At 50.2% G+C, this 22,871-nt stretch overlaps 1 protein-coding gene and 1 long non-coding RNA gene across 3 annotated transcripts in view; one reads left to right on the forward strand and one right to left on the reverse strand.

The window, feature by feature from the left end:
• The window catches only part of NOS1 (nitric oxide synthase 1), a 181,365-nt gene that overhangs the window by 113,085 nt on the left and 45,409 nt on the right, over positions 1-22,871 (reverse strand). The window lies entirely within an intron of this gene.
• Positions 824-16,523, forward strand: LOC106971711 (uncharacterized). The gene is made up of 4 exons (XR_003415510.2): positions 824-932; positions 2,993-3,159; positions 12,611-12,685; positions 15,673-16,523. It is a non-coding gene; the product is annotated as an uncharacterized LOC106971711 (long non-coding RNA).

Genomic DNA, 22,871 nt, shown 5'->3' on the forward strand with positions numbered 1-22,871 from the left:
AGAGAGAGATGGGGGGGGGCGGAGTTTAGGCAGAGACTCCCCTTCCTTTACTGTGTTTATTGCCATCAGCTTAGGGGACTCGGACAATATAGTCCTCACAGTAGAAAGAATAATGGCTGTCAGCGTGAACCAAGCATTTTATAGGTAGATCTCATGGGCTCATCATAAAAATTAAGAGATGATTCCTTTTCTTAGTCCCATCGTACATTTGGGGAGGGGGCGGAGAAGCAGAGGTTCCGAGAGGCACAGAGGCTTGCTCCAGGTCACCCAGTTCATTGGTGGAAAAGCAACTATGAGAACTCAGGTCCTGCTGATCCCGAAGTGGGGCCCTCCCTGCCTGCCCTCCCTGCCCCCGCCACCTCGTGGAGAAAGAGAGTGACTAAGTCATAGACCTTCTTTCAGGATGGCGGGGGCGTGTCTGACATTGGGGGGCTCCCCTCGCTTGTGCCAGGCATGGACCCCGGAGGGCTTCAACAACTGGCGCTGGGACCAGAGACTCACAGCCATGTGGCCGTCCCGGGACTATGTGGAGTGGCGGTCCCCGAAAGCTGCTCATGCGTGGTGCCCCCTGATGTCTCTTCCTCTCCGAGGCTGCTTGGGCATTCACTCTAAGCTGATTCCAACAGGACCCCCGTGGTGTTTAAAATGGGGCGGTGGGGGGGGGGATGTCGGTAAAGCCACCCTTCTCCCCAACTGCTGTAGGAGTCAAGCAGCTATGACACATCCAGGGGTCAGCTCAGAGCAAGCTCTCCATAAATGGTCACCATGAGAACAATTATTCTTGGAGCTTCTCTGGGGCCCACACCCTCAATCCCCGTGTGGATGGTGGGTGTGTAAAAGGCCTCTGCGGGCCGGGCCGAAAGGAGGCTGCCGCCTGTCCCCCCCTCTCTGCCACCCTGGGCCCGAACCAGTCCCCACCCAGCAGCTTAGAGGTGAGCCCAGGGGAGCGCAGTGCTCCAGCAGGACCAAGGGGAGGAGGGGGAAGGAGGAGGTTGGCTGATGTGGCTGCCACTGAGGGGGTAATACATTATCCAGGGCTAATGAAAACATAATTATCTTCTTTTGGCTGCAGAGAGGGGCTAATTTAATAGGCTGCGATCGAAAGGCATCTGTTGAATTCACCCAGCAGCGAAAACACTTGAAGGGCTTGGGTGGGGGTGGGGAGAGCGGCAGAGCGCGGCTGGTCAGCGGCAGGCCGGGCAGCAGCTGCATGTGGGTGGCAGCTCCCCCCAGGGGAAGGGAGGGGGGTGGGAAGCAGCACGGGGAGGGGTGCAGCAGCTGGGGAGGTGTCCTATGCACAGGCCGACTGGGACTGCTTTCTCACTGCGTGATCTTGGGCCAGTCCTCTGCTTCTCTGAGCCTCGGCCTCCTCATCTGTAAAGTGGGGTCCATCCTGCCTCCCTCCCATTGACTGGGAAGACTAGATGAGGAATATGAGAGGGGTTCTGGCACATTCTAAGTAAGTGTTTAACAAAAACTTCCCCCTTCTGCTGCTTTGCTGAGCCACTTCTAGTTAGCCTTCGGGATTCAGCATTAACACCCCCTCTTCCGGGGAGGCTCCTGCTCTGGGCCCCCCTAATGCCCTGCGCTTGCCTTTTCTTGAGGAAACCCACTTTAGGATATTTGCTGGGTTCCTGCTGGGCTGCTAAGAGCCCCACAAGGGTAGCAAGGGTCTGTCTCATCCGTCACTCAAAGTCAGTGCTTCTCAAAGCATGTTCCCTGGGCCAGAGGCCTCAGCATCCCCTTAGAACTTAGTTACCAGTTCCTGGGCCCTGCCCCCACACCTGCTGAAGCAGACACCGAGGTGGGGGCCGAGCGAGCTGTGTTTCATGCAGGTTCTCCAGGAGAGGCTGGTCCACGCTCAAGTTGGAAAGCTTGTGCTCCAAACAGAAACCAAATTAATGTTTGTTGAATCAATGAATGAAGAGCTTCCTGGGGTCCAGCCATGAAATGGCAATAGCTCCCTAATTAGCCACCAACTGTATACCAAAGGCTGTGCCCCTCCCAGCCACTCCCTGTCCTCCACCACCCCTCCATTCGCCAGCAATGCCCCTTGGTTGGCCTCTCTGTCCTGAGGTGGAGACCCACAGGGAGTATTGAAAGACCCGGGGGGGGGGGTGCCTCCTCTGTGTCCTCCCTCTGCTCCCACTGCACACAGATGCCCCTTCCCTTAAGTTGTCCTCCCCCCCGCCCACCCACGCAGGTCCTCTAATTCTGGAAAAGAATTAGACCCTGTCCCTGGGTGCCTGGCTTGGGAAGTCACTTAGATATGCTTATGAAGGATCATGCCTGTGGGTCAGTCTTGCACAGAGTGGGAGGGGCAGCCCGCGGAAGGGCCCTAGAGATGGCTGTCCCCAGCCGTGGCATTTTACACAGGGGGAGGCCAAAGTCCAGGGAGGTTTGGTGATTGATCCAAGGGCAACAGCCTGTTAGTGGCCTATAAGATCCTTGTCCTGGCTCCCAGCTCGAGATGCTGGTTCTGGTGCCCCTAAGAGGGGTGGGTCACCATAGTGGCACTGGGGCATCTGTGGGAGGGCAGGCCAGCAGGGCCAGGGAGCAGGGAAAGAGGTTGTTTGAGGGCCTAGAACTCCTGCGAGGGGTGGGGGAGCCACAGTCCCCAGGATGGCTACTGACTGGTCAAACACCCCCCGTAGACATTCATTCATAGGACTCCTGCAGAGAAGAAAGAGGGAGGAGCCCTTTAAGGCTTAAAGAGGCTGCCTGGGACTAGGAAACACTGGATTTGAAGCTGGAACACCTGGCTTCCAGGCCTGGTTCTGTCACTAATGGGCTGTGGGCGCTTGGACAAACCCCTTGGAATCTCTCAGTCTCAGAAGAGTGATCTGAACCAGAAGATGGTTCCTGGAAGTATACACAAAATCAAGCCCAAGTGCGCTTTTCTGGGGTAGAGGGTTTTCAGTATTGAGTAGCTTTTTTAAAAGAGTCTAAAACCTTGGAAAGGCCAGGAGAAACTGAACCAATGGTCTTTCAGGTGCTCTAATGGGCAAAATGGAGGCAACTTCTTGCCCAGGGAAACCCGGCAAGTTTGCAGCTGCCCTTTGCTCTACGCAGCCGTTTCGGCAGAGGCAGTTCCCCGGATGACCGACAGATGGCGCTAAACCTTCACTATAGCCTTCCTGTTTTCCTGAGACTCTTCAGGTACCTTCTGCTCCTGTTCACTCAGCTTTGGGGACCTCCGGGCCTGGGTCCCCTTTACGCTGAGCTGACCTGAATGGCATGAGACTGTTGGGTCATCCTGGGGGCTGTCTGTATCTTCTGGCTGCCACTCAGTCTTGCAGTGTCTGTCCATAGAGGAGACACCAAAAAGGATGTGAAGGTGGGGGCATTAGAGTGTGGGCGTCTTGAGCACCCCAGAATATGAACTGAAAACTCAAAAGGAGCCTTATTTAGTCCTTTTGTTCTCCCCTGCACCCCCAATACAGGACCCCCTCCTGTACTCCCCCATCTCAACCCGAGGTGCCACATCTCAGGCTCCTCCAAACCCTGGAGTGTTTGATAGCCTGTCACACGGGGGTGTGAATGGGAATCAAAGTATTTGCATTTTGAAGGCAAAGACCTGGGGAAGCCAGTGCCTCCAGGGAACAGATGAGGTGGGCTGGCCGTGAGACATCAGGGAGCGGTAAGACCTGTGGCTAACTGGAGTGCAGGGTCCACCTAAAGGCATTCACATTCAAAGTCAGCCATCAGTGTAAGAATTCTGACCAAGGGAATGGATTTCAGCACCTGGCGGTGTCGATGTTTGAATGCAAGGCAGGTCTTAATCAGAACATAAAGCAGTGGTCCCAGGGGCATCCGGGTGACTCAGTCAGTGAAGCATCCGACTCTACGTATCGGCTCAAGTCATGATCTCACGGTTTGAGTTCAAGCCCCACATCAGGCTCCGTGCTGACAGCATGGGACCTGTATGGACTTCCCTCTCTCCCTCTCTCTCTGCCCCTCCCCTGCTTGCATGCTCTCTCTCTCTCTCAAAATAAAGAAACAAACTTAAAAAAAAAAAGGAACATAAAGCAGTGGTCCTTAAACTGCCAGGGGCATGAGATTTACCTGAGAAGACCACCCGTTCCTGGACTGCGCCTCCATAGATATCGGATCTGTAGGTCTTGGAGGGGGGAGAAGAGGATTCAAGAGGCTAAATTTTTAGCAAACTCCTCAGGGGAAACTGAGGCAGGCGGTCTTCTGGTCCCAGGTTGGCTACTCCATGCCAGCGAGGCCACCCCAGTGACCTGGGCTGGATCCTCAACCTCCACTTGCAAATACTTGGAGTTCAATGGCACAGCTTCTCAGCAACAATGACGGCTCCCTCCCCCCATCAGAGCAGCGATCTAGCAATTCTGTCCCCCCCCCCCCATACCAGAGACATGCATAGAAAAGATGACACACTTGGACTTATTTCTAAGAGTTAGGAAACTTCTGAGACCAATCCCTGGGGAAGGGTAATGGGGAGGTGGTAGAGACAGGAGCAGATGGAAATGCCAGCTCAGTGTTCTGGAAACTACCAACCTGAGGCCAACGTGTTTGACTTCTCATCTGACTCTGTCCTCCATTCACTGTGCGACCTTGGGCAAGGCCCCTCCCCTCTCTGGGTCTCAGTTTTCCCATCTATAAAATTAAGGGGGTAGGACTGGAGCATAGCTTCCTTCTCTGTTCTAGGACTCCCTTGGCTCCTGCAGCAGTGTCTTGTGTAGGTGGAGGAAGAAGGGTGGGGAAGGGTGCCCTGAACCCCGTTATCTCCCCCTCCATTCTGAGCTGGTCTGTTCTTTGTCTGTCAATCTGAGAGACCAGGTTTCATTCGAAAAACAAACTCGAGAACGACTGGTGTGGGAACTCTCATGGCGTCTTCTAGTGTCCATTTAATCATCTGCTGTCTCCTCTTTTTTGGTGGGCTACATACCAGGCACTATGTCAGGGGCTGGGGCAACCAAAACCCCCAGGCAGGATTCCTGGCTCCTGAAGGACTTTGTACAACGAGGAAGTCAGACAAGTTCACAGTCCAGCCTGCTAGCCTGCCATGCTTTGCAGTCTACACCGCCCTGAACCCCAGAAAGCGATTCTGCTGGCCTTACCCTGTCTTTTAAAGCCTTAATGAGAGAACCCACTTTCTTTCTCTCAGCCTGACAGCCTAGAGCTCCATTAGCTTCATATATTTTGGCATTTGATTTATTTAATCTGACACTCAAGCGAACTGTCTTATACTCTAATTGTGTGGAAGAGGGGAGTGTGCAAGGATATGGTGTGATTTAAAAGCTTTGGAGTTAGTCCTGGGATTTGCCACTTCCTAGCTGTGTGACCTTAGGCAAGTTAATTACCCTTTCCGTACCTCAGCTTTCTCATCTGTCAAAATGGGGGTGATGACAGTCCCTACCTCCCAGAATTGTGCTGATTAACTGAGATAATGCATGTGAAGCCCTTTGCATGGTCTTTGGCACATAGAACATGCTCGGACAGTGAGAGCTCCTTCTCCTATTATTATTATTATTATTATTGTTATTGTTATTATTAATATGTAGGGGGTTCTTGTCTCTGTTTCGAGACTAGAAGATCTCTGAGAAGTATGAGCCATGCCTGAATCCATTTGTATAGACTTCAATATGCCTCGCAGTTTGCTAGTACATCCCAGGCACTCAAAAACTGAATTCTCTTGCATGGAAGAATCAGGACAGTTTCTCTGCAAAAGTGGTCCTCAATCAGCAGCTCTGGGGGTGGGGTCTGGCAATCTGAGTCTCAACAAACCTGCAGTGATCCCGACACATTTTTAAGTTTGAGAATTACTTTTCTACACCAATGATTTCCAAACTTGTTTTAGCTGTGGTAATACATATATTTTAAATTTCCAAATGGAATTGTAGGCAGAAGCCAATATATAAAATAAGTGAAGGAGGAATTCCTGAGAAATCACTGGGGAGGAGGCAAGATCCCTGACTGCTGTATCCTCCTCCAAGGAAGCCCTGAAGTGCTTATGACTTCTAGGAATAAAGCTTAAAAAGCATCACAATTTTTAATCCTCATGCCCATCCATCCACCCACTTACCCACCCACCCATCCTCATCCACCAATCCATCCACCCATCTATCTACCCATCTGTCCATCCGTCCATCCATCCATCCATCTACCCATCCATCCATTCTTCCATCCATCCATCCATCCATCCATCCATCCATCCATCCACTGATCCATCCATCTATCCATCCATCCTCCAATCCATCCATCCATCCATCCATCCATCCATCCATCCATCTATATCTGTTGGAAGACCACCTATCTTATTCATTTCTGCAAGTCTTGCCAGAAGAGGCACTGATTGCCTTTTTTCCAGACTCTCTTTTCAAGATGTTTGTATAACAGTTTTGAAAAATGGAAATAGTATCTCCCTTCAGAGCAAAAGGCAGGCATGCCTACTGTCCTGTATAATAAAGATACTGACTCCCAGGGTGCCTGGGTGGCTCAGTCAGTTGAGCTTCTGACTTTGGCAAAGGTCATGATCTCATGGTTCATGGGTTTGAGCCCCATGTCGGGCTCTGTACTGACAGCTCAGAGCCTGGAACCTGCTTCCGATTCTATGTCTCCCTCTGTCTCTGACCCTCCTCCCTCAAAAATAAACATTAAAAAAAAAAAAAAAAAAAAGACACTGACTTCCTCAAGAGCAAAGGGCAGGTTTGCTTACTCCCATTATAAATAATTCAGTTTCTCTAAATGTGAGATTCCTCTCCTGTTGTCCAAACCACAACACCTGGTCCTCTTTGTGTTGCCCTGTGGGAACTGGGGTTTGGGCTACTGACACAAATGCTGATACCCTGGTTACTACTATTGCTAGGAGTAATGAAATCCCATGTCTCTGACCCAGGAGTCTCATGTCTCCTGCCAGCATCCATAAAACCGTGGCAGCGTTGTGTGTTGGCTACTTCATGGCATAGAAAAGAAACTTAAGATACTGCCCTGGCCTTGAAAGGCTTACGGCTGGGTTGCCAAGGAGAAGCATAAAGACTCATCAAGAGCTTTAGCCATGCTGTAGGGCAGGAAGTGGGAGCTTTGGAGCCGAGTGAGAAGTATGGACAGAGGGGATAGCAGGGTGTTCAGAGAAAGCTGTGTCTGGGGGTCCACAGGGAAGGGTCTGGACGCTTTGGCCTTTCACTGGATGTGATGTCAATGCTCTTCTGGCCCTCCCACTGTCCCAGTGCTGATCAGTTTGCTCTGTATTCATTGTCCTCTGGCTCTGCGTCTCCATCCGATCCAGTGCTCCTTGGGGGCAGGGATCCTGTTTTTTTCATGTCTTGGGCCCCAGCGCTCCACCTAGTGTTTGGCACACAGTAGGTGTTTAATAGTATTTTGCTGACTCACAGGACTTTTAGATAATATTAATGATGACAATAACAAGAAGTATGATGGTGGTAAATACTTGGATAGACACGTAGTAGCATGTGAGCACTCATAACATGGCAGGCACTTCCTACACCTTACCTCTTGCTCACTTGCTAAGTGGAGGAGCCAGGATTTGAACCCAGAAAGACTGGCTCCAGGGTCTGTGCAATGAAATCCCTACATGTTGGTTGCTGATACTGAGGAGGAAGTGGGTAAAGGAAGCAGCTCAGGGTACAGCAAGGTAGGGTAGCAAGTGACAAATAAGTAAGCATCACTTCTTGGAGATTGCCATGGTTACCATTTCTTGAGCACTTACTATGGGCCATGCTAATCCTTCTTAATCTTCACAGCCACCTTGCAGCTGGGTATCATTGACCTTCTTTGGGGAGAAACAGAGGCACAGAGAGGTAGAATGACTTACTCAAGGACACATAGCTAAGTAGTGGCAGCTCCAGAATTTGAACCCAGATCTATTGGACTCCAAAGCCCACTAATCTTAAGGGGGGAATTTTGGTTGAAGTGAAGCCCTGGAGGGTTATAGTGACCTCAGGGCAAGGGGGTTCATTGGCTGAAGCTTGGGACAAGGCTGGGCTGACCCACACCTGGAGCCAAAAAGCAGACAGATAAACAAGATGAATGAGACAAACAGTGACCCTTCTTGAATTTTCTAGCCCAGAGTATCCCACCAGCTGACATTATGAAAGAAAGAGAATGGGCATGGAACCAGACAAGACAGGGCCAAATCTAAGCTCTGCCTCTTGTTTGCTGTGCGACCTTGAGCAAGTTACCTAGCCTCTCTGAGCCCCAGTATCTACCTGTCTTTCAAAAGCTTTGAAAATCATATTAATAAATAGCTACAAGGCACCTGGCATGTAGTAGGCACCCAACCAACGTCCATTATTGATTCATTCAATAAACAATTACTGTAGCACCTTCCAGCAGTGCCCCACCTGTATCTTCTTGGCATCTACAATTCTCACACATACTGATCCAAACTCTAGCTTGAAGCACCTTTCCTCTTTTGCAGAAGAAATGTCGGGGGGTGGGGATTAGCATACTCTCCCCACCTCCCGCCCGCTTTAGAGTGCTTTCAACCGCTGCCCGACAGGAGTTGGGACATAAGTCCCCTTGAGTAAGGTAACTCTGAGATGTGTGGTCTACACTGGTTCCTAAGCCTCCCCTGCGGGATTAAGCTCTGATTTCCCACTGTGGTAACTTGCATGATAACACATATTTTTCTGGGATCACCTCCCAAAGAAATCCCTTGCACTCCAACCCTAGTCTCAATCTCCCAACTAAAAGTAAAAGAAGACATTGACTGAGCGACTATGTGCCACATTCCATCCTGTGCCTGGATTAATGATTAACCAGACAGACATGGTCCCTGCTGTCCATTTAGAATCTGTAGTTAGGCCAGGAGAGGAAACAGACAGTGAAGAATTAACTGTGGTCAGTATAGGAGTCTCTTACCCATCTCTCTTCACTTGCCCTTGGGGAATGGTAAGGTCTCTCTCTCTCTCTCTGTCTCTCTCTGTCTCTCTCTCTCTCAGAATACACCCAAGTTCTGTCCAGAATTGTAGTTGTTTTTTCTTGACCACCCCATGAATAAGCATTTTGAAGCCAGAATCCACATCTTATTGTTCAAATTTTTTTTCCCCTTGCAAAATCCCTGGCCCAGTGCTTGGCATGTGTTCATCTGATAAATATTCAGTGAGCACTAACTGTGTGTTCTAGGCTGCAGGGACATAAGAGTGAGCAAAGCAGAGTCAGTCTTGGCCCTCAAGAAGCTGACGCTCTGGTCTGGGAGACCGACCACAAAATAAGTAAAGACATAAACGACATACAAATCTGCAAAGAAACAAGTAAAACGATGTCAGACTGGGATAAATACTATGACAAAAACAGGGCAAGGGGCAGGGAGGGGACTGGGCCGGGGGTAATTGTAGGTAAGGTGGCAGAAAAGATCTCTTGGAGGATGTGCATACAGTTGGTGCTCAATAAAGGGCTGATGAACACAGGAAGTAAAACCTTTAGTTATGTAACCAATGAATAATAGCATAGAAGAGGATAGCATCTTCAGTGATGAGGGAGCATAAAGCAAGCTCAGGGCCAAGGAAGCATACTTGCCAGGCACACGCCACCCTCCCCCACCAACAAGGGGGATAGGTGTGTGACATCCCTCAGGCACTCCTGGCTGCCCCAAGAACAGAGGAAAGGGGAAAACAAATGGTTAACTGGTAAGAGATCACAGTCATTCGAGACACTGAGTCTCCATCAGTTTACAAATATCTTAGTAAATTAAAAAAAAAAAAAGCAATCTTATCAATAGCCTAATCTCCAGGAACTCTCTACTGTCTTAATGATAATACTTTGCTGGAGGGAAAAACAACCTTAGCTTGACAATAACTAGGCCTCCTGTGAGTCTTCTTTAGCATATGGAAATCCCTTTAAGAAACTTCCTCTTGGGGCTCCTGGGTGGCTCAGTCAGTTGACTTCAGCTCAGGTCACGATCTCAGGCTCAGGTCATGATCTCCCAGTTTGTGAGTTCGAGCCCCGAGTCAGGCTCTGTGCTGCCGGCCCAGAGCCTGGAGCCTGCTTCAAATTCTGTGTCTCCCTCTCTCTCTGCCCCTCCCCCATTCCCTCCCCCCCCTTTCAAAAATAAACAAACATTAAAAAAATTTTTTTAAAAGAAACTTCCTCTTGACTTTACCTCCGCCAGCTCCATACTATATAACAGGACACTTTTCACAACCCCAGTGCAGCTCTTTCTGTCCACAGGTCCTGTCCCCATGCTTTAATAAAATCACCCTTTTTGCACCAAAGACATCTCAAGTATTCTTTCTTGGCCGTTGGCTCCAGACCCCACCATCCCTCTGAAACCTCATCATTCAGTATATAAAAGAAGGCTTTTCCAAGCCCTTCAAGGACTGCTAACCCCTCTCTGAGGTGATGCCACGAGAAAGGTATCCACGATTTCGTTCAGAAATCTGTTAGGTACCCATGCACACAGTTCTTGGGCCAATGAACACCCTTGAGACGAAGGCAGCCATATTTGATCAATACTAGTAGGAGTCTTGCCAGAATCAATGAGGGGCCATCCGAGGTCTTGGGAGAATCCTCTGCCTCTGGAAAGCAAAGGTCTGTAGCAGATTCTGCAGTAAGTCTCCTGACCGAGAAGTGGCTGAGGCCAGTGACAGCTAACACTGACTGCTTGCTCTGCTCTATGTACCTTCCTAGATGCATTATAAGAGCCACACCATTTAAGGCTCATAAAGACTCTGTTAGGAGGCTACTATTATGACCTTGTTTTCCAGGGGGGAGGAAAGGGAGGCTCAGAGAAGGCTAAGGAACGGCTCAAGGTCACACAATGACAAGGCAGGGTATCGTGGGCAATAATGGGAGGTGGTGGTGGTGGGAGCAGGAAGGAGGCCTACCCAGCCTGGGACAAAGAAACTCCTATTCCATGGGTGTAACTTCCAAGCCGAAGTCTGGCGAAGATTGGAGTTGGCCCAGGGAAGGGAGGAGGAGAGCAGGGGAAGGGGGAGGAACTCCAGAAATATGCAAAGACCCAGAAGTGATGGCACATTCTGGAACCCCTTGGAGACTGCATTTTGTCCAATGCAGAATTAGCCCCTTGCCTAACTTTGTGTGGCTCAGGATTCAGCAGGAAGCAGGTCATGTGTCTGCAGCCAGAGTTCAATTCTGGGCTGCACCATACTTCCCAGAAATCTGTAAGCAGAGCGTGGGCACCTGCCAGATGATTCTGGGTGATCCCCTAGTCCTTCTTTGGGTGGCAAGGTTATCCTTGTGCCCATCTCCCTCTGCCCAACAGAACAGAAGATCCTGGGGGCCAGTGACTGGGTCTCCATCATCTTGGGAGATAGAGGGATATTCATATTGGTTCATGGCATGGGCCTGGGGAGTCCACAGCTATGGGGGGGGTTAGAGGTGACTGTAGCATCTGACAAGCTACTAGCATATCAGTAGCTGTAGCTGCTCACATCAAGCGCTCCTCATCACCTCACCAAGGCTGCAGCTGCCCCATCCAGGCCCATTGATGGGGCTCTAAGCTGCATTTATTTAGCAGCTTGATCAACTGTCACAGGTTTATAGTCTCAAAGGCTCCGAATGTGCCCCAACCCTCAAACTCTGTCTTTCCTTCTCTATGACCGCTCTCCAGTCTGAGCTGCCATCTTGCTCATCTAGGGCATCCCATCTACGGCTTCCCTGCCCACTGTAGTCCAGTCTCCCCATGCAGATCAGAGACACCTTTCCAAAATGCAAATCTGACCATGCCACCTCCTGAGCTGGAAACACTTCAACATCTCCAATGCCCTCTGGGTAAAGCCCATCTTTAGCATTCCTTGGTTCATTTATTCTTCCAACTTGCAAATGTTGATTGAGCACCAATGAGTGATCCTTCTGAGGTTTGATGAGACATTAGCTTCTCAACTGACTTGGTTTTATTTTCTTTTTGGTAGCAGTGAGTCTTGTGAGGACATCTCTTGTTTTTATTTTTATTCATTCATTCATTCATTCATTTGTGTGGGCCCGGCCCTTGCATCCTTTCTTCTGGCAATTGTGCCTCAATTTTCTTTGGGGAACTCCCCTCCCCCTTCAGGTACAGTCCTGGAGTGTGGGTTCCTACCCCTGAGGGTCAGCTTTTCAGCTTTTTCTTGAAATCTTAGAGTTACCTGAATCCCTCCAGTACATTCTTGGTTTTGCTAGAGTTTTGCCAGAGTCATTTGGTGCCTGAAACCAAAGAGACCCTAATGGATGGCGCTACCTCTTATGTTCCAACCTGAAAGTCTCATGGGCTGCTGTTGGCTCCTTCAGGTCTATTCACCCCACTTCAGCATCTCTGTTTGGTTCCCCTGTAGGCTGATCCAATCAGCAGAGCCCCTTGCCTCCAGCTTCTGGTTGGAATCAGCCAGTGGAAAGCATGGGCAGAACAGTGGGAGTTGGGAGGACAGTGAGGGTGGGTTTATTCCATTCTGGGTCCTTCCCTGTGGGCTGGGGGAACAGTGGATATGTCCCTCTGTTAAAGGCAGCTCTTCCCACACAGCTCACTCTGCTGGCTGCTCCCTCCTCTTGCTCTGTGAGGATTCCCATGGTCCTGGTTCCTGTATGCGCCTTGTTGGTTTCTCTTGACCATGACCGCACCTTCATAAACAGACTCTTCATTAGTCTCTCTTTGATTACACACTTTGAGTGTGCATCCCTCTCTTGCCAGGGCCCTGACTGATACAGGAGGAGTGCCTGCCATGAGCTGTACCTGCCTAGGATCCAGAGGAGATCGGAAGGAGTGGTGAGTTTCCCAGGATCTTGGGAAGTGGGAAGAGAATGGAGGTCTGAGAGAAGACAAAGAGAAGTCTCACCAAGTACCTCCAAATAGGATTGCTAAGGAGAGCCCCAGCTAGAAAGAGCTTTGAGCTGTAGATTCTCCACTTCCTTGCTGTGTGCCTTTAGGAAAAACCACTGCCTGTCTCTGGGCCTTATCTTCTCATCTGTGAAATGGGAATGGTAATAGAGCCTACCACATTAGTTGTGCCAGGGAGTCAATGACATCATGTTATTCATTCATTCATCATTCACTCATTCATTCATTCATTCATTCATTCAACAAATATGTACTGGGCTCTACTATGTACCTGGTAATGTGCTAGGTGCTGGGGACACAGCAGTAAAGAGAACAGGTAACTGCTCTTATCCTCTGGGAACTGATAGCCTATGTGGGGAAAAGGACATAAATAAGGAGCCACACAAATACTCAACTAGCCCTTCCCTGAAGGGTCCCATTTGGACTGAAAAGTCCTCTGTGAAGAAATGGCTAATGTTTGAGGTGAGTCTTGGAAGATGAAGATCAGCCGGTTGGAAAGGTGATCCGAGTGTAGATAACAGAACAGGTCAGTGATGAGGGTGGTTGCTGGAGGAAGCACGAGTGATGGGGGAAGAAGAAGACGAAGTGGGAGAGGTCACAGGGACCAGGCTAATCCAGCTTTGCACGCCTCAGTGAGGGTTTGCGTTTTATTCTGAGTGTGGGGGGTGATATGGACGGTCTGATATATGGTTTGAAGCACTACTGTGGCTGCTGTGTGAAGAAAAGACTAGAGAAGCAATAGGAATGAGGTCAGGGAGACCAGAAGGGGACTGTTTCAGTCACCCAAGTGACACATGACAGGGGCTTAGATGGGGGAAGTGGCAGGGAACTGAGGCAGAGATGGCTGGCTGTCTATTTCCATAGTGTAATGTTGTGGCTAGGAAGGAGCTGCCCAGCCAGAGACCACGTTTCCCAGGGGCCCTGCATCTAGATGGCATCACGTGACTGGTTCTCACCAATGCAAGTGATGGCATCGCTTCTGGGCTCAAGTGGCTAGAAGCAGATGTGTCTTCCCTGCCTTCTCTTTTTCTGTCCATTGGTTGGAAGCAATGCCTTGAGGGTTGGTGGACTCATAAGATCGGAGCTCCCTGGGTCCCCGAATCATCATCTGGGTCCTTAACTAGACTTTACCTGATCTAAGAATACATTTCTATTCTATGGATTCCCCCGCGAGTGTGGGGTCTATCTGTTAGAGCAGCTAGCAGTACTTTAACTACGCAGTGAGCAGATCAGTTAGGAGAAAGAACCATCAGGACTTGGCAAGGAATTGGCTATTGTGAATGAGTGAGAAGGAGGTCAAGAACAACCTTGAAGTTTTAGCTTAAGCAACTACGGAGATGAAGTTGATATTTCCTGAGCTGGGAAGATGTGAGACAGTCTTCTGTGTCGCGGGGGCAGGTAAAGAGCTGCATTTAGAACACGGATGTTTGCAGTCTGGGAGACATTCAAATGGCAATGTCAAGTAGAAAGATATAAAGATTCAAAAGAGGTCTGAGCTGGTGACGTAATTTACGGATTTGTCTTGTAGACAGAATCTGAAGTGCATAGTAGGTACTTAATAAACCCTCTCTGAATCAGAACGTGAATCATTTCTTCTTTATTTCTAGCTAGCGTTTGGAAGTCCATGGGCACAAATCACCCAAAAGTGATGAACACCCCTCCCCAACCTGAGAGCGAGCCAAAGAACCATCCATTTCTTGCACTGCTCTCATATGCCCATTGAAGAGGCTCTCTGAGCTCAGAGAAGTCTGAGAATCCAGCCATTCAAAGGCTGAATGAAGGTAATTCTGACGATGTTGGAAATTGCCTTCCTGACACATTGGGTAAAACACTCACTCATCTTTGATGCACTGAAAACCACTTGAATCTCTGCCTTTTATTCCCTCAAGTGGCTTCACCTAATAGGCTGGGTTTTGAAAACAGAGTGTGAAAAAGGCAAGTCTGGGCTTCACCTGCCTCTGGATAAGGCCACTTGTCTCTCTCCCCAGGCTAAATGTCTTTTGCTCCATGGAGGCTTTGGAGGAGCCACGGCGGAGAGAAAGGGTTCTGGGCAGGCTTGGAGGCAATTTGACTAGGCAGAGACTCTTGGCAAAGCTGACACTTTCCCCCAATGCTCTCTACTCCCAGGATAGCAAACCTTGTCAAATGCCTGCAGGAACCAGCCAGTTAATGCATCATGACTCAGAAAAATGCATCGTGTGGGAACCTTGAAGAATGGGAGAGTACAGGTCTTATTTAAGGGGTGGATACAACATGGGTCCAGCCAATCATTTCTATGTGGAACATGCATCCATCATCACTAGGTCTCTCTGGCTTCCCAAGAGAAGCCTCAGATTCAGATTTTAGAAATCTACTGAGTTTTAAACGCTGGCAATGAATTACATCTAAAGAGTGATCTGTGGGCCAAAGAGCATGTACCTTGCGCATATGATCCCTGGGCTTGGAACCAGCTTGAAAGCCTCAGGGAGTTATGGAATGGGTATGTGCCTCCTTCCTAAGAAATTTCCCAAAGGGGAAGAGATAGAATCATTTTGGAACTGTTACTGAACGAACACAAGTTCTTTGACTCAGCCACATACATTGTGAACCATAATTTGTGTGTCAACTTTTTATCCCCTCATTGGTGAGGTAAACATTGAAAGCTTATCAACAGGTGAGGAAAAGAGTGAGGACTGAGAGTCAGCTAGACTTAGAGCATGAGGGCTGTGTCTTCTTCACTGCTGAATCCTCAGGCCTGAGAAGGTGCACAGAAATATTGTTGAATAAAGTAATGAATGAAAGGGACTGGGTGAATAAAAGAGTAATAACCACAGAAGCAAGTTTGCATGCTTCAGGGTGTGGGAACCCTTGGTGAGTGGCCCGGCTGTCTCCCAAGACCCCCATTTTACTTCTGCTACATGTAAATTCTTTTACAGAGGACACCTATAGGATGCTGGTGCAACCTACGATGGTCTCCATGGAGGTGAACATGAACTTAGCATTAACAAGGCGTATGTAGCTGACCTTCTCTCCCAGCTAGAATTTTCCCAAGACTTTAAGTCACAATTCCAGACTTCTCTACAAACAAAGCTGTCACTGACACCCCCAGGAAATGGTGCCAACCACATTCCCATTTAATGAGCAGCCACTACATTCCAGACATTGTCCTAGGTGTTTGTAATGGGTTTTAGTAGCCTTTTGTAATGTGTCCTGGCCATGGTGGTGAGTGCAGGACTAAGGTGTAGCCAATCATAGTACCTCATTCCCTTCTTCCAAAGCGATTGGCCTGCAGAGTGAGCATGTGACTAAGCAGGACCAATCAAGGGCTTTCCCTGGGACTGATACACTGTTACTAGGTGAAGGAAGCTCTCTCTCTCTGCTGAGGGTGGTTCTGTCCACGCCATTTGGAAGAGGCTCATCTGTGGGAGGAGAGACTGAGGGTTCCATTTTAAGAGAAGAAGAGACAAGCAGAGAACAGAGGGAACGAGGGACACGATACATTCCCTTTTGTCTGTCTGGAGTTGGGTTTCTGTCACTTGCAACCAAAAGAATGCTGACCGGGGCACCTGGGTGGCTCAGTTGGTTAAGCATCCAACTCGGCTCAGGTCCTGATCTCACGATTCATGAATTCCAGCCCCACAGTGGGCTCTCTATTGTCAGCACAGAGATCTTTTTCAGATCATCTGCCTCCCCCACCTCCCTACCGCTCTCCCTCTCCCTCTCTCTCTCTCTCTCTCTCTCTCTCAAAAATAAATAAACTTAAAAAAAAAAAGAATCCTGACTGATACAGCCCTTTATATACCTTGTCTCTCTCAACAACCCTTTGAAAATGGTATTAATAACCCTCATTTTCTGGATGAAATTGAGGCTCAGAGAGGTGAGAAGACTTGCCCAAAGCCACACAGCCAGTAGGAGGCAGTTTTGATGACTCCCAACCTGTTCTGTTTCCACTGTGCTACTCTGCCCGTCCTGATGAATCAGCTTTCCAAGTTGGAGCTGACCTTATATTTTCTATTGTGAGCGCAAGCATAAGTATCTTCTAGTAAGAAATCCATCATTTCAGGGTTAGCAGCAACTTCAGAAGTCAGCTGGGGCTCTCTGGAAAGAGCAGCGGACTGGGAGTGAGAAGGCTTCCAGGGCAAGTTCTGTTTCTTACTAGTTGGAAACGTCACTTAACTTCTGTGAATCTGAATTTCCTCATCTGTGAGAAGGAGATAATATTCAGGATGCTAGTCAAGATACACGGGTGTTATGACAATTAAGAGACAAAGAATATGAAACTGTTTTAGAAATGTGAAGTCCTATACAAAGTAAGATACCAATGCTGTGGTTTACCCCCGTGAGACTGAGTCCTATCTCATTCTGTGCTTCAATATCCCCCCACACAGAGTGCTCACTGCCTCTTAAGGCAGCTCTTTCTGTCTTTGTTTCCATTCTTATTGTTATAAAAAAAATTCTCTCCCATTCTAAGTTGAAATATTTCCTTCTTGAACTTGATTAATTTGTTTTTAAAAAATTGTTTTAACATTTATTTATTGTTGAGAGACAGAGACAGACAGAGCATGAGCAGGGGAGGGGCAGAGAGAGAGGGAGACACAGAATCTGAAGCAGGCTCCAGACTCTCAGCTGTCAGCACAGCTGATGCGGGGCTCGAACCCATGAACTGCGAGATCATGACCCGAGCCGAAGTCGGACGCTCAACCAACTGAGCCACCCAGGTACCCCTATTAATTTGTTTTATGGGTTTCATTCATTCATTCATTCATTTCCTTCCTTCCTCCTCCCTCCCTTCCTTCCTTCCCTTCCATCCATCCATCTACTGTAATAATATTGAAGATGGAGAATTAAGAAGATACAACCCCACGTTTACACTAGCTTCACCCCATCTATCCAATTCATTCTCCTCAGAGCAGTGAGAGTGATATTCTGACACACAAACATAATCAATCCTGCCATGCTTTTACTCCAAGCCCATCAGTGGCCCTCTGTTGTCCTCAAGATAGAATGAACTGCGGATCCCTATCTGATCCCTGCCCATCTCTCCAGCCTTTCCTCTCCCCTTGTCCCCGCCATGACCCAGACTTTGGCCAAATAGAGAATAAAGTGACTGACAATTGCTAGTATAGGCCATTGTCTTCCACCCCTGGGCCTTTGCACAAGCTCTTCTTTATGCCTGGAATATCTGCCTAACCTTTTTTCCCTGGCTAAACGCTACTTCTCCTTCAAATCTCAGCTAGGATATCACTCCCTCCAGGAGACCTGTCTTACCTCCAGAGACTGGGGTGAGTGCCCCCTCTGTGTTTCTGAGTCTCCTGGGCTCACCTCCAACTCATCATAGACCACACTCCTCTTGGTTCCCTGGCTGCTTCTCTGTGTCTGTGTCATGTTCCTGACTGGCCGGCTCTCTAACGCCTAACAAAGTTGCAAATAAAGAGTTCTGAATGAATACCATCTCTCCTTCACTTCTGACTCCTGTCCCCTGCCACGATCCATCAGGGCCCTGTAGTTGCAAAGAGAGTTACTGGTTCCCACAAGGTTGGGAGGGAGAAGCTGCGGGAGGCACACCCTGTCCCCGTCCACCATGGCTCTGACCTACCACAGTGCTGGAAAGGCCATGGGGATCCTCAAGTCAAGGCCTTACGTTAAGCATGTGACTTTTCCAGTGTCAGGGAAGCGTCCCATGGGACAAAAGACCCAGAAGGGGGTATGTGTGTTCCACACTGTAGTACTCTGAAAGGGTCTCATTGTCCACAGCAATGCGATCAGGGGCCAGGTGAGACGCTGTCCCTCTGAGACCATGTGGCACAATGGTTACCTCCTCTGGCTGGGGTGTCTGGCTTCCTGGGTTTGAATCTTGCCCCCATCATTTGCCTTCTATGTGCCTCAGTTTCCCCTTCTGTAAAAATGATCTTGATGAGAAAAGACTTTTAGGGTCAGGATGGGCCTTCAGCGCCATGTTGCTGGTGAATTATTCATGATGCGGCCGGTGATGTAGCAAGAGCTTGATGAACCTCAGTTACTATCATTATTGTCCTTTAAACTTAAAGGGAAATTATCCTGCTTACCCAGAAGACCTGGCCTCTGGGCGCAGGTCCGAGCAAGTCCCTTCCCTTCTCTGGGCCTCCGCGGCTGTGCTCGGATTCTCCCACCCCGGGGAAGGTGGGCTTTGCCAAGCAGCTGGGAAGCAGCTGTCGGACCGCCTGGCCCAGGCCTGCCCTTTCAGGGGGTGCTCAGAAGGCTGGCTGGGTGGAAAGCGGGGCTGATTCGCCCGCAGAAGCCCAGGGTGGCCTGTGTAAAGGGCCGGTAAAGGGGCCACGGGTTGGGTGACTGACCTTGCTGGTTTGACCAGGATTATCCTGGTTTGGGCACAGAAAGTTCCACATCTTGGGAACCCCCTCAGTCCTGGGCAACCTGGGACCATCAGTCTCCACCGTAGCCCAGCAGATCCTAACACTTTCGTGCATAATGAGGCTGAGTAGGGAACAGATGTGGCTACTGGAGGCCCTGGGGGTGTGGGGTGTGGGTGGGTGGTCCTGCCCACCCGGCCCGGCTGGAGCTGGGGCAGAGGCCCGGGGAGAGGCACAGGAAGGGCTGCTACTGTCTTTTTTTCTGCACCTCTTTCCCCCACAAGTCGGCTGTCTTGCGGAATGAAAGCTGACCTTTCCAGCCTCAAAGCCTTATTCAGGCCGCACCCACTGCCTGGACCTCCCCACCCTCCCTCCTTTCCTTGAAATTTTGGGAAGGGCGCGGGACCCAGCTCAGATATCAGCCCCTCTTTCCTGACCCGCCAGCTGGGTAACCCTTCTCTGCACGGCGCCCATGGGACCCTGCAGAAAGCCCTCTGTCACAAGCCCTCAGGCAAGCTACTGAAATACCGTCTTCTCTTTGCACAACAGATGGAATCAGAGAAGTGACCTCCTAGGCTCATCCGGATGATTCCGTGAGATAATGTTTCAAGTGCTTACTTAGAACACTGCCTGCAACAGAGTCCGTGGTCAACAAATGCTAAGTGATCATAGTAAGGACAACAGTGGCGATAGAAACTACCAGGTGATGGAGACGAGAGCGGTGCTCCTCTTGTGTTTCAGGTGTGTCCCCCCTCCCCCCTCAATCTTCTGGTCGCATTGCTCTTACCTACTTAAACCGGGTCCACCTACGTATCCACCCCAGGCTGGCCTACAGCTCTCCATACAAGCATGATGTATGCATGTTGAACCACAGACTTTGAAGCCTGCTTTCCAAGGACTGGAAAGGTCCTTTGGCAAGAGAACAGTCAGAGCTAACATTTGTTGAGCATTTACCGTGTGCCAGGAAATGTTCTAAGCGCCCCGGACGCTGGTCTGGGGCAGTCTCTGTCTATCAAGTGTTCCCCACCTGCCAGGCAGAGTACAAAACACCCACAGCAGTGATTTTTGGCAGGGACAACATTGACCCTTCAGGGACATTTGGCAGGGTCTGGAGACAGTTTTGGTTGTCACAAGTCGGGGTGGGGTGCCACGGCATCTAGTGGGTTGAGGTCAAGGATGGGCCAAGGATGGGCCAACGGTGGTCCTGGACACCCTACAAAGTGCAGGACAGCCCCTCACCACAAAAATGATCCAGACCAGGGGATCAGTCAGCAGCATCAAGGTCGAGAGACCCTATTTTGTCCTTCCAATGGCCCTGGGTCATAGGAATCATGGAGGAGGAAACAGAGGCTCAGAGAGGTCCAGGTGAATGCCCAGTGGAACTAGAACACGATCAAAACCCAGTGAATCTGATGCTCAACCCTGTGTTCTTTTAAACCCCTGCTCTGGATGAGCAGATTCCGAGGGGAGAGCAGAGGTGGCCGCCTTGGAGGGGGGGATGAAGGCGGGTGCTTGGCAGGAGGGGGAGGACTCTCCTGATTAGCTGAGCACAGCCCTGTCTGAGGGTCACTGGAGGGTCGGGTCGGGGCAGAGTGGCTTGTCCAGAACCCAGAGCTGGCCTACGGGGAATTCTCCAGGCCAGCCAGTGCAGCCGCCAGATGGGAGGCAGAGTAGAATTTAATATCTGACCATCTGCAGCCAGCAGCCCCCGAACTCGGCAGGCAGCCCTCCCGGTGGATGAGAAGTCTCTTCCAGCAGCCCTGCACACTGGATTCCCTGCTGGTCCTGGAAGGCCTGACTGCTGAAGAGTGTCCCACGCCATGGGCGCTCTCTCTCTCTCTCTCACACACACACACACACACACACGCCCACACACCCGGCTTCCATCTCCTGAGTGCCAGGAGCTCTGATGAGCACTGAAAGTGTCCCTCTCTCTGCCCCATGCCTGCTCTCCTCTGTCACTGCTACTCTCTAGAGTACAGAGCTGTGATGGGCGGTCTCTTTGTCCCCTGTGCCAACACCAAAATTTCTGTGAGCGGAGACTTGATGCACCCAGGGCAGACATTCAGGAGTGCAAGGTGACACCTGGATCTCTCTTGGCTGTCCCCAGCCCACCGTTAGCCTTCAGAAAGGCCCCAGTCCCTTCTCCCTCCTGTGAGCTGCCAGCCCATGTCCTGCTCCTCCTTGATCCGCTTCCAGAGAAACACATGTAGCTTTATTCCTCGGGACCCGAGGGGGTCTTTAGGGCTGCAGAATCCCTCTACAGAAGCACATCTCTTAATAGCAATGGGGAGCTACCAGTAACTGAGGATTTCTATCAGGCACAGGCACTGAAATTCTTGTGTCACCTTCAAGGCCTTAGGACAGCTCTGTAGGTGCTGAGATGAGTCCCGTTTTCTGAAGCTCAAAGAGGTCAAGTCTTTCTCCCAAGGTCACAGAGCAAGTACACTATTTCAGGTTTCCTAGTATGTTGCGAATGGCCACAGATCATCCCGAAGGGTCTAGGGCAGAGCTGGCATAGGGCAGGCACCCCGGATTAATCCATATCCCCGTGGGGTCTCAGGGAGCCCTCTCAAGGAGGCACAAGAGCTGCTTACCAGCCTGGCTACGCCTCAGGTGTCGTGGGCAGTCTGTTCCCTTGAGGTGGCTGAAGGACACGTGATTGCCAAGCAGGGAGTTCATGTCGCTGACGCCTTTGGCCAAAGCTCTCTATAGAATAGGCTTACAACCCACTTCATGTCAACTCTGCAGCTGAGAAAAGGTCCCAAGTCTGGAAGGTGCAGCTTCTGACCCTCACCCTGTTCAGAAATTACATTTTTCCTTGATTCTCTAATCGATTAGCCCAACGTGATTAAGGGCTGAGTCTGTGCCAGGCACGAGGGAAACAAGCACGGTGGTGACACAGCTCTGCCCGGCGTGTCCCCCCCGTGCCGAAAGGAGTCACCGTTTGCTAGACAACTACTTTCTGCAGGGTGCTTTGCAGGCCCTCACGGTGGTCCTGTGAGGTTAGATTACCGCCTCTTCCATTTTGCAATTCTGGAAACCGGGGCTTTGAGGCGTCCGTGGCTTGCTTAGGGTCCTACAGTCAGATAGTGCCGGAGGTGGGATGGCGAACCCGGCTGGCTGGGGTGTGGGTCCCCGTCCCTTCTGGGTATGAGCTCTGCCCACATCTGGAAGTCTGCCCTGCCCTGGGCTTGCTGGGGTCAGGAATGAACAGGCCCTTTCCCTTTGCTTCCTTGGCTAGGCCACTGTGCGTTGCCATCTCTGGGGGTCCGAGGCAACCTCCTCCCAGTGGGACCAGTTTCACCCTCCCAGTTTCACCTGAGCAGGCAGTGCTGGCCGGTTGCAATTCCTCAGTAACTTTCAGGCGTCCCATGAGATCAAGCCAGACAGGGCACGTCTTTTGCTCCTGCTTGGCCCAGAAGACTTAAGTCTTCCCTAGTCAAGGAAATCGCATTACCGAATTACGGTTCATTTGCAAGGTTCCCCTGACCAGCCAGGAGGCTGGCTTCCTGACCCCATTAGTCAGATATTCAACTTCCCAAGTTCAGGGCAGCCCAGACGGTCTGTGGCTGCATCCCAGAGGACACTGGCCTGACCTCTGTGGAGCAAAATGCCAATGACAAAAACACGGTTCAAATTCCAGCCGCTCTTCCTGATTTCGGGGCCAGTCACCTGACTCCTCTGACCCTCAACCTTCTCACCTATAAAACAGGGAGAGGAACAGCGTTTGGCAGACTTTCCCACCCCACCCTCGTAAATCGGGATTATATAGGATGCTGCCGGCA

Source organism: Acinonyx jubatus, chromosome D3 (assembly GCF_027475565.1).
Source record: "Acinonyx jubatus isolate Ajub_Pintada_27869175 chromosome D3, VMU_Ajub_asm_v1.0, whole genome shotgun sequence".
Taxonomy (NCBI): domain Eukaryota; kingdom Metazoa; phylum Chordata; class Mammalia; order Carnivora; family Felidae; genus Acinonyx; species Acinonyx jubatus.